The sequence below is a fragment of the Mesoplodon bidens genome, assembly GCF_964165515.1.
Source record: "Mesoplodon bidens genome assembly, chromosome: 10".
In the NCBI taxonomy this organism is placed as follows: Eukaryota; Metazoa; Chordata; class Mammalia; order Artiodactyla; family Ziphiidae; genus Mesoplodon; species Mesoplodon bidens.
The window spans coordinates 12,080,926-12,097,721 of NC_138172.1; the positions used below are offsets into that span (position 1 = coordinate 12,080,926).

A 16,796-nucleotide genomic window follows, 5' to 3' on the forward strand; every position below is an offset into this window, starting at 1 on the left:
CAACTGCCCCATGTGTTTTCCCGCCCACTTACCTTAACTTTGACACTCGTATACATCACCCAAGACACATGCAAAATACTCCCCAGAGACCTGGATTTGCACTCATTTACCCTTCTTAAACAGTTAAACTGACTAACATGGAATACCTCATCTGTTTTTCTTTTTGGCCACGCCGCGAGGCATGTGGGATCCTAGTTCCCCAACCAGGGATCGAACCCATGCCCCCTGCAGTGGAAGTGCAGAGCCCTAACCACTGGACCACCAGGAATTTCCCTCATCTACTTCTAATAGCTTCCACGTTGATGCTTTTAACACCAGTTGTGACAGAACCCGAGGAAAATAATGCTTCGAGACAATCTAATTTCTATCACAGGACACAACTTCATCCGAGGCCAACAGCTGCAAGAACCACCAAGTAAGGGGTTATAGAGTAACAGCCATTAAGGAAGTTGCATTTGAAGTGACTGTTTTCAGACATGGAGAGGAGAGGAACCTGCGCTTTACCATTTTTTAATGACCCCTCCCACTGCAGAACTTCTGGACTGGTTGGTGTAATCTTGCTCATCTGAAAAAGATGAACACAAGTACCACTGGCTTCCAAGTTCTCAGTGTTCCTTTGCGGTGCAGGAGGAGCTTTAGCTGGGAAGCAATTTTGTTCTGCAATAACAGCTTAAACGCATTCCCATGCATATATTTCCGAACAGAAAGCTTCCTCTCCCAAATGTTCCATGCCACCATCCAAGCTTCCAAATTACCTACCTATCCTATAAGCCAGTGGCTCTTAATGGTACCCCTGGGACCCCTGAGAGCTCCCAAGACCCTTCTGGAGAATCTTCAAAGTCAAAACTATTTTCATAAGAACACCAAGGTGTCATCTGCCTTTTCACTCAGTCTGCCATACGTGTACAGTGGAATTTTCCAGAGGCTGCAAGACATGTGATGTCACAAGAGACTCAAGGCAGAGGCAGGTATGTGAGTCCAGTTATCTTCTATTAAGCCAGATCTAAAAGCAATTTTCAAAAATGTAAAACAAGGGTCTTCCCTGGTGGCGCAGTGGTTGAGAGTCCGCCTGCCGATGCAGGGGATACGGGTTCGTACCCCAGTCTGGGAAGATCCCACATGCCGCGGAGCGGTTGGGCCCGTGAGCCATGGCCGTTGAGCCTGCACGTCCGGAGCCTGTGCTCCGCAACGGGAGAGGCCACAACAGTGAGAGGCCCACGTACAGCAAAAAAAAAAAAAGTAAAACAATGCCACTCTTCTCACTGAATTTTTTTTGTTTTGGAAAACACAGTTATTGCCCATTAAAAATATATGTTACTGTGTTAATATGCAATAGGTCTATTTCTTATATTTTCTGTGTTAATTTTCTCAGGGTTCATTTTGAATATTATAAATACAGATTGGTATAACTCATGTCAACAGAAGTTCTTTGAGGTCCTCAGTAATTTTTAAGCATGTAAAGAGCTCTTGAGGCCCAACAGTTTGAAAAAAATGCTGCTACAAATTTTCTTTAAGATTTGCTCTGGCACTGGCTGGTTGTGCAGTTAGGACTCATATCATATAAATATAAAAAACTGAATAGAATAGGATTAAAATGCAAACCATACAACTTAATAGCCAGGGCTTTAGAGAGGACCCCTTGATTCGAAACTTAAATCCTTTTTATTTGACACATTGCGTACCTACTATATATTACCCCTACTCCAGGTGCCGAGGATGTAGGTCAAATAAGACAGTCATGGTCCCTGCTCTCACGATACACATATTCTAGTGAAGACAGTAAACAGACAAACAAAAAAGATAAAACAATCAAGTCAGACAATGATTAAGTACTATGCAGAGAATTAAAACTGTCACCCAATCATATCAGTTACGGCTGGTCAGGGAAGAAGTTGAGACATGTAAATAAGACCTGAAAGTCAAGACAGAGGCAGTCATGCAAAAAAAAATCAGGCGGAAGAGCATTTTAGGCAGAGCAAACAGCTAGTACAAAGGCCCTACAGCAGAAAAGGGCTTGGCAAGTTCAAGAAACAGAAAACCAGCACAAAGTCGGGAGAATTAATGGGGAAAGGAGGAAAGTACTGGGCAAGGTCAGAGAAAAGAGAAGCCTGTACCAGTGGGACTTCCCAAGGGTAAAATGCATGGCTTTTATTATAACTGTGATGGGAAGTTCAGAACCTTGACCAAGTCACTTACTCTTTCTGGGCCTCAAATTACTCATCTGCAGAATGGGGATCCTGAGGGTTTACCTCATAAAGTTGTTTTGAGGATTAAACACAAAGAAAGGAAATAACAGACTTAGCACACAGGAGGCAAGACACAGGAAACATCCCTGTGTGCTGTTATTCTACCTTCTGATCTGCTCTCTTCTCTACTCTCATAAGCTACTCGTATTGAGGGCTTATGGGCTTATGATCAGTTGAAGATCAGTCTATCAACCAGCAAGTCCAAATGAATGTAGACAAGGGACACATCATGACATGCGTTTACCTGAACATGCCAACACCAACTCCTACAGAATGTTCTCCCCAAGTAAGACCCAAACCACCCAAGCACTGCCAAGTGAAGAATGGATGACTATGGAACCCCAAGTTTTGCTACTTGGCCTGAAAGCACCGTACGCTTGGAAAGTCATTCTTCTGCTGAAAAACGTAGCCAATGGAAATCCATCAGCTTTTCCTGCTCTTTCTTGGCATATCCACATCACCTCCAGCCCCTAAAAAACAAAGGGCTTTTGCCAAAGTCTTTCAGTGCTGGTTTTATTGCTGCTGGCTTTAAAAATGACTGTTTAAAAAGAATGAAATCATAAAGCACCCTTTAAAGTTAGGCTGCAAAGAAGAGGGCTTGTGCACAGAGACTTACAAGCGCCTGGAGATCCAAGAGACCACAGGCGCTCAGAAACACGGGGGGACCACAGCCACCACCAACACAAAATGGCACCACTTCACTTTTAGGTGAAGCAGCCCCCGGTGGGCAAAGCCAGGCAAACCACGAGGCCTTTTAGAGGGAAGACAAGAGTATGCCCAGAAAAAGGAAGAGCAGCCAGCATGTGATCAATCTCCTGCCTGGAGGCCAAGGACACTCCCTCCAGAGAAGCACAAGCCTCAGTAAGACGCCCTAGCCCAGGCACATATATGGTAACATGGCTGTAAATACGGGAGAGAGAAAACCATCCTCTTCATGGTTGACTCTGCCAACAGAAGGAGAAAAGGTTCTCTTTCTAACCGTCTCTGCTTACTGGGGACTCTCACGGTTAATTCTGGAACTTCCTTTGAGCAAAGATACTTTGACGATATCATCTTCGTTGTGAAATGAGGACAAGCGGCAGCCCATTTTGCAGTCTGACACCTGGCTAGATGCTCCCACCCCCACTGCCATCCACGTCTCTGTGCAGCCCCCTCCTTGCCTTCTGGTCCCGCTAGAGTCTAATCAGGTTGTCCTCAGAAATGCAGTGTGTCCCCGTCAAGAGATAATTTATTTGACTGCACAAAGCACTTCTCTCTGGAGCACAGAAGATCGCATTCTGCTTTCGTTTTCAGCCAGTCGCAAAGAAAGTCATCAATTCAGAAGTTTCAGCTTTAAGCAGGGCCCTCTGTTACAATCTCAGAAATAACCATCGTAAACCTGAAGTTCGGAGCGATCCTCTAGTTTAAATGTTGCTCATTTAGACATCTCACACACACACACACACACAAAGATAAACCTACTTGCCTTTTCACAAACACATCTGCTAAATAAGCTATTCTTGAAACAGGTACATGATCTACAGTTATTTCTCAGAAAAGATGTCAGTATGACACATGCTCCTGGCCTACTCCTAAAGGCCAACGTAAGAGAAGCCAATCAAAGTTGGCAGTCAGAGCACTTGACATTTGGTGGGGAGAGATCATTTAGCCAAAAGTCCTCATTTTATAGGTGGAAACAAACAAACATCCTCTGAGTGATTTCTTGGAGGTCACACAAACCAATTAGTGGCCAAAGCCTGCAGACCACAGGGCTCCAGAAACCAAGACCAACGCTTGGAGGGATGGGGAGGGTGTTTGTTTTGTTAAAAAGTTAAAGTCAGTCCCCACCTAAGAAGACTCCCCTCCGTCCCCCAATAGCCTGAACCATAAATAAATAAATAAATAAATAAATAAATAAATTTTAAAAGCATGTTAGGTTAATATCCTCAGAGAGAGAGAAAAGTCTCACTAAGTCGGGGAAAAACTCTAGGCTTTCTCAGCCTCAGGGCTACTATCACTGGGGGGCAAACACTTCTTTGCTGTGGGGGACCCTTCCTGTGCACTGTAGGATGTTTGGCAGCATCCCTGGCCTCAACTCACTAGGTGCCACTAGCACCCTCTTCCCCTCAGCTATGACAACGACAACAAAAAACATCTCTAGCCACTGCCTAATGGCCCCTGGGTCACCAAATCACCCTGCTGGAAAGCCTTGGTTGTTTTGATCTCTGAGACCTTTTGTTAGCATCTATTATTCTCTACAACTTGGCAGCAATGCCCCGAAGCAGGTATTTTTATACCTATTCTACAGAAGAGGAAACAGTCGCACAGATGTTACATGTTTTGTCTGGACTGAACACGCAGGCAACACCCAGTTCTCGGGAGTCCCCATCCTGCGGCTCAGCAGGACAACACCCTTTCAACCTGAGAGCAGCTCATTCACTAGCTCATTCCTACCTCCACTCCCTTTTAGTAACCATCACCAACTTTCCAAGCCGAATGCCCTCCAGAGAGCTGTGCTGAGAAAACACCTCAAAAGCAACCATGAGGGGCTGCTGAAGACCTTTCTACTTGGTCCTCACTTCACTCTCCACGGCAAATGGGCAAAGCAATAGGGCAACTCAGGAAATAGGTCATCGGGACAGGGGTACAAAAAATTAGATGAAGAAGTAGCTTACAGACTTCAATGGGAGATAAAACGTAGATAAATAACCTCATTCACAAGTATCTGTGAGCACTTACTATGTGCCAGGTGCTCCTATGGGGGAAAAATCAAAAAGGCCTATAGATATAAAGTGTCACGGTGGTTCAGATGACAAAGACTTTTAAGGTTCAGGAAAGGTTTCCCAGAAGAAGAAGACCTGGCTGGGAAGAGAAGCCCTTGGCAAGGTGGATACAGAGGGGATGAGGACACGGTCGGCAGGCAGAAAGCACACGTGCAAAGGTACAGAGACAGAACATGATCACGCACGTGGCTGGGAAATACATGAATGTCCCCAAGTCTAGGTGTTTTTGTCAGCTTTTTCTGTTCAGAAATATGTGCATGTGAAGGGCGTATGGGGAGCTTTTCAAGATGTTTTTGCAAAACAAAATCACTTCCCAGAGAAATCTGCTCCTGAAATGCAAACGAACACTGAGGAATTTGGAGGCTAGTGATATTTTTTTCTTCTGTTCATCTTTTTCTGATGAGCAATGCTATACCAAGCAGTCCAGAAGTTCTGCTGACTCAAAGGGTCACAGAACATTATAAAACATAAGCTCCTCAAAGCGTCTGACAACAGGTTAAAATGCAGTTTTCTGTATGTCTGTGGCTTCACAATCCTAAGTAGGCTTTACATGTAGATTTTGGTCTCTTTCTACCTCTATCCAAACAGCCAATTTAAAAAAATCCCTCAATGTAAGTATGAAAGCTCTCATTTTTATCAGAGAGAATCCTGCCAGACTTTTTTTTTTAACATCTTTATTGGAGAATAATTGCTTTACAATGGTGTTAGTTTCTGCTTTATAACAAAGTGAATCAGCTATACATATACATATATCCCCATATCTCCTCCCTCTTGCGTCTCCCTCCCACTCTCCCTATCCCCTCTAGGTGGTCACAAAGCACCGAGCTGATCTCCCTGTGCTATGCAGCTGCTTCCCACTAGCTATCTATTTTACATTTGGTAGTGTATATATGTCCATGCCACTCTCTCACTTCATCCCAGCTTACCCTTCCCCCTCCCCGTGTCCTCAAGTCCATTCTCTCTGTCTGCATCTTTATTCCTGCCCTGCCCCTAGGTTCTTCATAACTATTTTTTAAATTTTAATTTTATTTATTTTTTGATACAGCAGGTTCTTAGTAATCATCCATTTTATACACATCAGTGTATACATATCAATCCCAACCTCCCAATTCACTAATGATGAAAAATCTGAAAGAGAAATTAAGGAAACACTCCCATTTACCACTGCAACAAAAAGAATAAAATACCTAGGAATAAACTTACCTAGGGAGACAAAAGACCTGTATGAAGAAAACTATAAGACACTGTTGAAAGAAATTAAAGATGATACCAACAGATGGAGAGATATACCATGTTCTTGGATTGGAAGAATCCTGCCAGACTTCTATACCCTCACCTTAGTTGGTGATTTCACCTACCTTTCCTCTTAATTGAACATTGAGAAGGCTGCTAGGGGAAAGTACAAAGGTCAGTTTTAATAGGTGACAGCTAGCCATGAAAAAACAAACTATAAAAATAAGTTCTGAAAAAGGACAGGGGCAAGCACCCTCCAGCACAGATCTTCTCACACTTTCACACGCGTTAAGAATCCCCTGGGGACCTTGCTAAAATGCAGTTTCGGATTCAGTGGATCTGGGGTGGGACCTGAGAGTGCATTTCGAACAAGCTCTCAGTTTGAAGCCAATGATGGTGGTCTGGTGACCACAAATGGAGTAGTAAAGATGTAGAACAAGGTTTCTCAAATTTTGGGCTGTGACCCACAGTAAGAAATACACTGAACTTACAATCCAACGTTTACTCTGTGTGTGTGTGTGTGTGTGTGTGTGTGTGTGTGTGTGTGTGTGAGAGAGAGAGAGAGAGAGAGAGAGAGAGAGAGAGAGTGAGAGAGAGAGAGAGCGAGCGAGCGTGAGAGAGAGAGATTGAGAAAAGTTATTGCAGCATACATAGTTCTTTAAGTATCCATGTGATATACTGTGACGTTTTCTATTCTGGTCTACTTTATCAAAAAATCATCTATTGGGCTTCCCTGGTGGTGCAGTGGTTGAGAGTCCGCCTGACAATGCAGGGGACACGGGTTCGTGCCCCGGTCCGGGAGGATCCCACATGCCGCGGAGCGGCTGGGTCTGTGAGCCATGGCCACTGAGCCTGCGCGTCCGGAGCCTGTGCTCCGCAACGGGAGAGACCACAACAGTGAGAGGCCCGCATACCGCAAAAAAAAAAAAAAAAAAAATCATCTATCAAGGTCCACCAAACTGATTTCACAACTTCTTAATGGCTTACCACACAGTTTGAAAAGCATGGCTACAGAACAAGAGTAACATTCCTGCTTGACTGGGGAGAACTCCTACATCCTAACCCCAGCATACTAAAGCTAAAACTGAGACCAATTTAAAAAGGTAAGAAGAGTATGTTCAGAATTTTTTTTTCAAAGGCAAGGATGTATCGATTACATTCTGGAAAAGCTTTCATGAAAAATGTTCAGGTTTTACATTTCCTTCATTTTAATTTATTTTCTGACCCAGAGGATGAGAGTGAGAAGAGTACCTATCTGGCCCTGAGCTCAGCTCTCTAAGTACCATCTCCCACTCAAAAGAACTAGGGCTTCTTGGAGAAAAGACTGAATTCAGGTCTGCATCAAGAAATATAGAAGATGAGCCTGGAACATCTTGTCATATAAGAAGAAGGAAGTCTAAGACCACTGGGGTTGTGTCTTTTGAATCAACTTGAGTAGCCTCTCTCTGAGCAGAGATGGACAATTTGAACATCAATTTGTGACTACACAAAATGAAACATAGAAAATATGTCTAAAGCCATGAGTTCATAATGATACTAAAAAACCATACCCATTGGTCATCTCGGTACAGGGTTTCTCAACAGTGGCCCTGCCGATACTTTGGAATGGATTATTCTGGGTTGGAGGGCTGTGAGACGTATTGAAGGCTATTTAGCAACACCCCTGGCCTCTAACCATTGGACGCCAGTAGCACCCTCTCCCCAGTTGTGACAACCAAAAATGTCCCCAGGTATCGTCCAATGTCCCCCACTTGAGGTCCATTGCCATGGATCATGCTAGGGAATCAACGCGTTATTTTTGAAAACTGATAAAACACAGAGGGAGACTGAAGTATTGATCCTGTCTTTTGTTTGTATATATGAACTTTACCCCAGGGAACCAAAAACTAAGTGGAGGAAATTTCATTTCATAAAATATTCCAGCTAATAAATGAACTAGAAAAAACAGAATTAGGAGTGTTACAAGTCCAGTTGAACTAATGGATTGAGGCAATGAGCATCACTGGATGCTCATCACAAGAAGGCATATCCAGACATATCACACACTCCCGTAAGTGAAGCTCACAGTAGACTTGGGGGGGAAAAAGCGTGACTCTGATCAAGGCTCTGCATCTAACTATCAAATTAAACATAAATATAATAAATATAGAGGACAGAGGAACATGTTCAACTACACCACACTGATGCAGTCAGCAAAATCCAGACTGTAGGAAAAGATATCACCCAGTTTCTTTAATAACAACCAAAAAATGCATGGAAAGAAAAGAGGGGTCAAGGAAATATATAGATTAAAAGACACAGTGACCATTTGCAATGTATTGACCTTATTTGGTTCCTAATTCAAACAAACTGTTGAAGTACGCATACCTGTTATTATTATCATATATATGTTGAAATAATAAATTTATTTAAATTGAGGAAGTGAGAACACAGACGCAATTTTAAAATTTGGTTTTTTTTCCCCTTGAGATGGACAATAGTATCGTGATTATGTTTGTTTGTTTGTTTTAAAGAATCCCAATACTAGAGATATATACTAAAATATAGATGAACTGGTATATCTGAGATTTGTTTCAATGCCATCTAAGAAGAGAGGGAAGAGTATATGAGAATGTGGATAAAACAATATGGGTCATGAACTGATAACCATGGAGGGTGAGTAAGGAGTAAAGAGGGGTCCATAATACTAAGATCACTACTACTTCATGTATTTCCCATTTTCTAGAGTAAAGTTTTCCTGTTAAGTGCAAACAAAAGACTGCCTGGCCCTAACCCCTCAGGGGATTAGGTTACTTTGAAGAACAAATAAGAAATTTTTTATTTAAATACATGATAACTAGGCTTTACCCCTGTAATATGGTAACTGACATTTGAATAGTGTTTTACCTTCCATTTCGTTTTCTTTTTTTATTCTTTTCTCCTTATTTCTTTTTGATTTGTATTGGAGTATAGTTGATTTATAATGTGTTTCAGGTGTACAGCAAAGTGAATCAGTTATACATATACACATAGCCACTCTTTTTTAGATTCTTAAAAACACTACAAACTGAATGAGAAAACCTGGACTCTATGACAGTGATGAAACCTGAATGATATACTTTTTTTTTTACCCTAGTGATTCCATACATGTCCTCATTCCAATGAAATCCCATCAAACATACAGCCCCCTTTGGATAAATGACTCAGATGTCTATTTATTAAGAAGAAAAGATGTTCACAATATAGAGTGCAAAAGGCAAGGAATCAAACAGGAGGTATGAGTCCCTTTTCACAAAATTTAAACATACATGTAATTTTTATATGTCTATACATAGAGGGAAAGTTTGAAACCCTAATCTTAGATGGTAGGATTGGGAGTGACTGCTTTTGTTTTGTTGCCTATATTTCCTAAGGTTTTACAACTGAATATGTACATCTTATACAATAAGTAACAAAATGTATTTTTGTTACACGTTTGTACACATTGAGGGGTCCACTCCACTCATCAGGGAGAATCACTTAGAAGGAACTTCATATCCCCCAAGGATATTAGATAGCAGAGCATGAGTCCTCTTTGTGTAATTCCTTAAAATGAGACTAGACAGACTGCAGGGTAGCCACAAGGCACAAAAGGTTTGTGTTGAAGATAAACCCCCAGGAATATCATTAGGTTCTTAGAATTTGTTTTGTTATCCAAGCTAACTGTACGTTCACCTCTTTTATCAAAGATGCCTTTCCTCCTGAAGTGAATTACAATCCCAGGTAAATCAGGTGATTAACCAGACAGTCCAGAAATCTGGGTTTTATCCCCCAGCAAGTTCCAAGCTGGTATGTGATCCTGCCAGCCTCACCATAGCCTCTTTGGAAAGGACAAGGTGGTTCAGTGATGCCGAGAACCACTGAGAATTCTGGGCGAGTTTACAAATCCTCGGGAAAACAAATCATTGCATACCGGCAAACACCTGGCCCCCGCACAATCTGCCCGATTCCCTCTCCCACCTGAATGCCTAGCACTCTCCCTCAGCTGCAGCCACCCTGGCCTCCATGCCCTTCCTCTAACAGGCCCCACCTGCTCCCAGCTCAGGGCCTCTGCACTGGCTGCTCTGGCCCTTTGGAACATCCATCCCCCAGACACCTACATGGCTCACCCAGCCACTTCCTTCAGATCTCTGCTGAAATGCCACCGTGTTAAACAGCCCTTCCCTAACACAACATTGCAAATCAACAAAAATTTTAAAAAAAAGAGAGAGAGAAGCGGACATAATAGGTAAATGAGTACAGTTGAGCTGACCAATTAACAACTGATTTCCCTCTTACCACAACCATAAACTGAGATGAGAAACTCATCACAGCGTTTTCGAATTGCAGGTATAAATAACAAAAGACAAACTGAAAATAAAAAGAGACCTAACCTGATTGAAGTCAAAAGAGAAAAAAAAAAAAACCCTTCCCATGACCTGCTTCCCGACCCCCTTTACTCTGTTCTGTTACTGTTATCATTTTTTTCTTTTTATTGTGGTAAAATATACATATATAACACAAAATTTACCATTTTAGCCATTTTTAAGTGTATGATTCAGAGGCATTAAGTACATTCACATTATTCTGCAACCATCACGACAATCCATTTCCAGAACTTTGTCATCTTCCCAAAAGGAAACTGTACCCAGTAAACACATGCCCCATTCCCCAGCAGCCCTGCCCAGGGCAACCACTATCCTGCCTCTCGTCTCTATGAACCTGATTGCTCTAGAAACCTCTTCTAAGCGGAACCATACACTATTTGTTCTTTTGCATCTGGCTTATTTCACTTAATAGAATGTTTTCAAGGTTCATCTACGTTATAGCATGTATCAGAATTTCATTCCTTTTTAAGGCCAAATAATATTCCACTGTACAGATACACCACATTTTTTTAATCCGTTCATCTGTCAATGGGCATTTGGGTGGTTTCCATCTTTTTTTTTTTTTTTTTTTCTTTTTGTGGTACGCGGGCCTCTCACTGTTGTGACCTGTCCCGTGCACAGGCTCCGGACGTGCAGGCTCAGTGGCCATGGCTCACGAGCCCAGCCACTCCGCGGCATGCAGGATCTTCCCAGACCGGGGCACGAACCCATGTCCCCTGCATCGGCAGGCGGACTCTCAACCACGGCACCACCAGGGAAGCCCGGGTTGTTTCCATCTTTTGCCTATTGTGAATAATGCTGCTATGAACATGGGTATGCAAAAATGTTTGAGTCCCTGCTTTCAACTCTTTGGGGTATATACCCAGAAGTGGAACTGTTGGGTTACCTGGTAATTCTACATTTAATTTTTTGAGGAACAGCAATACTGTCTTCCACAGAGGCTGCACCATTTTACATTCCTACCAACAGTGCACAAAGGTCCCAATTTCTCCACTTCCTCACCAACACTGTTGTTTTCCGTTACCCCTCACCCAGCTTTATTCTTCTCCATAGCATTTACTACATATCATACCACAATACTTCCTTATTATATTGGCTGCCTACCCCCAGTTAGGATTTAAGCCTCTTAGGAATAGGACTCTCATTGCTGCATCCCCAGCATCTAGAACACACCCTGGCACATAGCAGGTACTCAAAGTTTGTTGAATGAAGGAATAAAATATTTGAACCACAACTTTAACAGGCATTAGAGTTTCTGGAATAGATTTATCATACCAAGTGCCTTAAACAATGTCCAGTTTAGGGAGGAACCTGGACATAGTTCAACAGGAGGAATAGCTCAGTGGGTGATGGTTTCAGCTCATCCTCATTAGCAAAAACCTCAGAACCACAAACACTATAACAATTGGTAGGAATCATGGAAATTATGCCATTCCTGTCCCTGACTTCAAGCCTTAATTCATTTCATCAAAAGAGCCGGGCAAAAACTTAGTGAACTAAAAAATCGCATATACTTCCAGTTACTAAAGAGCGAGCCTGTGAAAGCAATGTGTTTTATTTTAAAAGATCAAACCAACAGCAAAAAGATGGGGCACTGGCCTTGGGTAGACTCCTTAATTAGACGTGCCCAAGGGCAGCTTGACCTAAAAACCTAACTCCACGCCTAATTTTAATTCTTTGAGTTTTTTCTGTTGTTCAAATTTGGTGTTTGTTGTTTCATTTTGGTTTGTTTTTTAAGAGCTGCTTGTAAAGAAATCAGATTTTCCATGAAATCATTACAAATGAGCTAAAAAGTCACTTGGGTTTTTGCCGTGGAAGTCAGTTGGTAGTATACCATTGTATTAGCAGTTTCTTTCTCTCTTTAAGACTACGGTCTTCCTCAGCTGAAAATATTTCGAGATTAAAGGCAACAGATCTGTCTTCAGTTCGCCTATTTCTTCTCCTGTAAGCAACCATTCCATCTCTCCTTCCCCAAGAAAAGATGCTAATTCCCTCCAAAAGGCAACCACTGTGTTTAAATGGATAACACCACTGTTAACTCCAAACAACTTCCATGAGTGCCAAACTGGAGACCAGGAGTAATTCATTACGAGCATGAAGAACTTTCCCTGCCTGATAAGGAAATCTTGATAGGATATTCTGTTCCAATTTGAATTATTCAAAAAGCAGATTATACTTTCAACACACTCACACACACATGCAAGCGAAAGTAAGAAATGAAAAAGAAAAGTGTTCTTACACAACTGGCCACAAAGCAAACTGAAGGATGCATGAAAAGACATCAACGTTTCACAGTTTAGACTCACTGCAATTTAAACTTTCGAAGTATTCAAAGGGAGAAACACCTGATTCTTGTAACCTGCTCAGATGCCTTGATGCAGACAATCAAGATGGATTTCAGGTGTGAGATAAACCCAATGATGAACTTAAACAACGTTCCTTGTGGTTTGGTTTGGTTTCTTTTATTCTCCTCATGCAGACTTTCAGCACACAGCTTACCAAAACGAACTCAGTACAACACCTAAGACCTCCTCAAATACCCACAGTCTTTTATTCCTACATCTATGGCTACATCGTTTTCTTCTTACATCAAGGTCACTTTGTTCCTTCATCGTTTGGTGGGACACAAGCAAAAATTATTCATCGACAGCAATAAGTTTACCACTTTTCCCAGTTACCCCCTTATCCCCCCACAAACCTAGGTACATTTGTGGGAAGCAGCAGAGTCCCAAACCTTGGGGTTATATCTTGCATCCACTGGGTGCTAGTTACCGGACAAGTGATTTCACTCTCTGCACCTCAGCTTCTTCACCTGTTCCTGACTCACAGGATTTCTGTGATGTATGGCTCTGGACCTGGCGTACAAGTACTTAATGGGTATTATTATTTTTAGCAACCAGTCAGAGAAGAGACCACTTTCTCCCTGCCTGCAGCTTACTCTGAAGAGGCGACCTGAACCCAATCCTTGGCCTTATGAGTGCCCACGTAGCCATACGAGTCAAGAGAACTCCAAGAAGAAAGTAGACCTCACACATCCAAATCCTTCCCACTCCACGAGCACTCCTGAGGCGCTTATCAACAGGAAACAAAAGCACAATACTACTATAATGAAATGTCTGACTTTTCTTTTCTAATTAGAAAAGCCCAAAGATTGTAGCCCAGGGAACAGCTAAATATTTAGAATGTTAAAGAAGTTATGAAGACCCAGGCCCCCCACCCCTATTACCCTATTGTTTATCCTGTTCCTGACCATTTCAGAAGAAAAAACTTGTGATGCTCAAACCTGCAGCAATGAGGATGTATGTGCACCCGTTGAAACCTCCCTCTCGTGAAGTGCAGTCTGAACATTTGGGGAGGAAAAAAATAGGAGCTGCTTGTGTTTACAGTTAAATGCTGCTCTCAGCCCATATCCCATGACAGGCACCTAAACCATAGGAATCCACCAGATGCCTTGATGTTCAAGTGGCTTCAAGTCAAGGGCTGGATGCTATTATCTTATGCTTCAAGAACTTCCCTTTTTAAAGTTCTAATTCTTTCAGTTTGCCAGCAACCACTTTCATTTCTTGGAACCCAACCTACTCTGATTAAACACACGTTCACAGTAAGAAAAAAGAAAGTGACTATTTTTGAAAGAGAGAAGCAGATAATTTTTGCTTACATATCTTGGCAGATGAAATACACTGTATCCTTCAGAATTTAAATCGTCAGCACACCACCTGGCAAGTTCAATTCTCACGTCACCAATGGGCATCCCTTTTACTGCTCCATTTAATGTTTTTCTTTTTTTCCCCTCCTCTCATAAACCTTCAGGCTGCTTCACTTCTGAGCTAGGGCCAAAAGTACTAGGCAGGACTGACCCCTGGATCTCATCCGCTCCCGAAAGCCCTCACCAAAGGCAGTGACAAATTTTGGAGACTGAGCTATGAAGTTTCCTTTTCTTTCCTACTCCCCATCTCCATGGGTCTTTAGAGGGAACTTAAATAGGCTTAGGACAAAAACTCCTTATTGATTACAGCTCTCAGGCTTCCACACTCACCTGACCCGGGTCAGGCACTCTGTTGCCAAAACACGCCCAGCCAGGGGTGCGAGTCCTGCTCCTCCCGTAGTCAGCTCCTAAATATTGAGAAAGAAAGAAGACTGAATATGAGATTGGCCAGATGTGGGTGCCTAAGAGAAATTTTCAAATTCCACACTTCCACTTTCGTTAGCCTCCTTCCTGGAGAGACAACCCCGCTCCCCCCCAACTCACACACACACACACACACACACACACACACGACCACCACCACCAAATCTGAAAGGTAGGTTGGTGGGATCACTTAAGTGAGGATTACAGGTAACTTCGCTTACTTGTTTCCAATATATAACTGACAAGTGAGACTACGTGCGCACAAACTTCGAACGCGCCGGGGGGCTGAAACTAAGCGAAGTGTTTGGCAGACCCCAAAGCACTTGTTTCCCAGAGCGGAGGCCAAGTATCCTCATAGGGCGTGAGCTTCGTCGACACTTCATCCCTCACCGCTCCCGGGGTTTTCTTCCGTTTTTTAAAACCTCCCCACTGGGGCCCCAGTACATGCATTATTCTCCCAACCGTGCAGCACGAGGGACGGCTACATTTTAAGAAAGATTGTTTCCTTCAGCGGACTCACACAGGACACCCCCGCACACACCTCCCAAAAAAAAACACAACTGTTTCCTGCAGCAGCTGCAACAGTTTCCAACTTGGGGGAATGCCATTCCAATCCAGAATGGGCAGCCCTCAAAGCCAGTTGATGGAGTCCACAATTTTTTAAACCTCAAATGAACCCCCCAAAAATGCCCTCTGTAAAAGAACCTCTAAATGCATGCAAGTGCATGCAAATCCACCAAGAACTCCCAGAGAACGAGGCAAAAACTTCTGCCCCCGGGGAACCAGTACCAACTCCCCGCGCCCTCTGCCCGGCCCCAGCCGCTACCTTGGTGCCCGGGGAGCCACGCCGCTTTTGGGGAGCAGGGCGAGGAGAGGGGTTAGCAGCCGCTGGGTAATCCCATGTCCGCGAAGAGGGAGCTCGTTCCGCGAGGATGGAAGCGGAACACCCACACCTCCTCTCGGCGTGAGCTTTCCCTCTCCACCCTCTGCCTCCTCCTCCACCACCACCTCCTCCTCCTCTCCTCCCACCCCAGCGAGCCTGAGGACGAGCTTCAGCAGCTCAGCCACATGGTTACTGCACTTCGAAGCGGCTCCTGGCAGCTTATATAGGCCGGGAAGCTCCCTGGGCAATGTAGTCCGAGTCCGGGGTCGTGGCGGCGCCTGGGGCAGAGAGGATGAACTACAAGTCCCAGAATCCTATGGGCTCCCGGGCTGGGCTCTAAATACACGCACGCCGGGACTGGGAGGGGCGTCCGGCCGAGAGTCCGGGCTTCAAAATGAGCTCGGGTCTAGAGAGCCGGCTGGGTTTGGAGCCCGCGATCCAAAACCCTCTCTGGGGGCGCCCCCACCCCCTGGGGACTCTCCTCCTTCGGCTGCCCCCTTTTCCTAGAATCCAGGTGTCACTGGGAGCAGAGGGCGGGGAGGAGCTTGGATTTCTGCTTTGGGAAGTTTTTACAAGCTGTTACCCACCCTTCCCCCGCTTTGAGTCCCCGAGCCAAGAATTTCAGAAATCCAGGGCACAAAAACGCCAGTATTTGCGGTCAAGGATTAAAGGCGCGAGGTTGTCTTTATTTAATCTGCTCGGCCCTGTTCGGGTTTGCACAGAAAATTAACTCTGGGAGCAGCGCAAGTGGGGACGCAGGCAAGTGGCTTGAGAACACTTTCCTGAACCCGAACTGCTTGTGTGTTTCCTCGCCCCGCAGAAGGTAAAGAAACGCAAGCCTCTCCGTGCACAAATAAAGGAGCCGGGTTGTGACTTGCCAGCGCTGAGATTGAGAGGCAGAAAATAAATACAAACCGCGACCTCGGTCCTGACCCTGCTACAGGCAGCCCCTCTGCTCCCGGGAGCTGTAAATGCTTAAGTAAATAAACCGCAAACCAGAAAAATAAGGGCTGTGGAGAGAGAAGCTCACACAAAGATGCGCGTCCAGGCGGGGCGCCCTCCAGCAGCTCCGACAGGGGCTTCAGGGACAAGGTGGGTTTCAGCTCACTGCTAAGTGATGCCTGGCTACAAGCTTCAGGCTGCGGCTTTTGCAGGGAG

The 16,796-nt window shown here is 44.0% G+C and overlaps 1 protein-coding gene across 3 annotated transcripts in view; it reads right to left on the reverse strand.

Moving 5' to 3' along the window:
• The window catches only part of ITPR1 (inositol 1,4,5-trisphosphate receptor type 1), a 327,139-nt gene extending 311,393 nt beyond the window's left edge, over nucleotides 1-15,746 (reverse strand). For all 3 annotated transcript variants that reach the window (XM_081245778.1, XM_081245777.1, XM_081245776.1), the window contains exons 1-2: nucleotides 15,582-15,746; nucleotides 14,663-14,739 (exon numbers count right to left, since the gene is read on the reverse strand). The gene's annotated coding sequence lies outside the window, so the exon portion shown is untranslated. The remainder of the gene's footprint in view (nucleotides 1-14,662; nucleotides 14,740-15,581) is intronic.
• Between the last annotated feature and the right edge of the window lie 1,050 nt (nucleotides 15,747-16,796).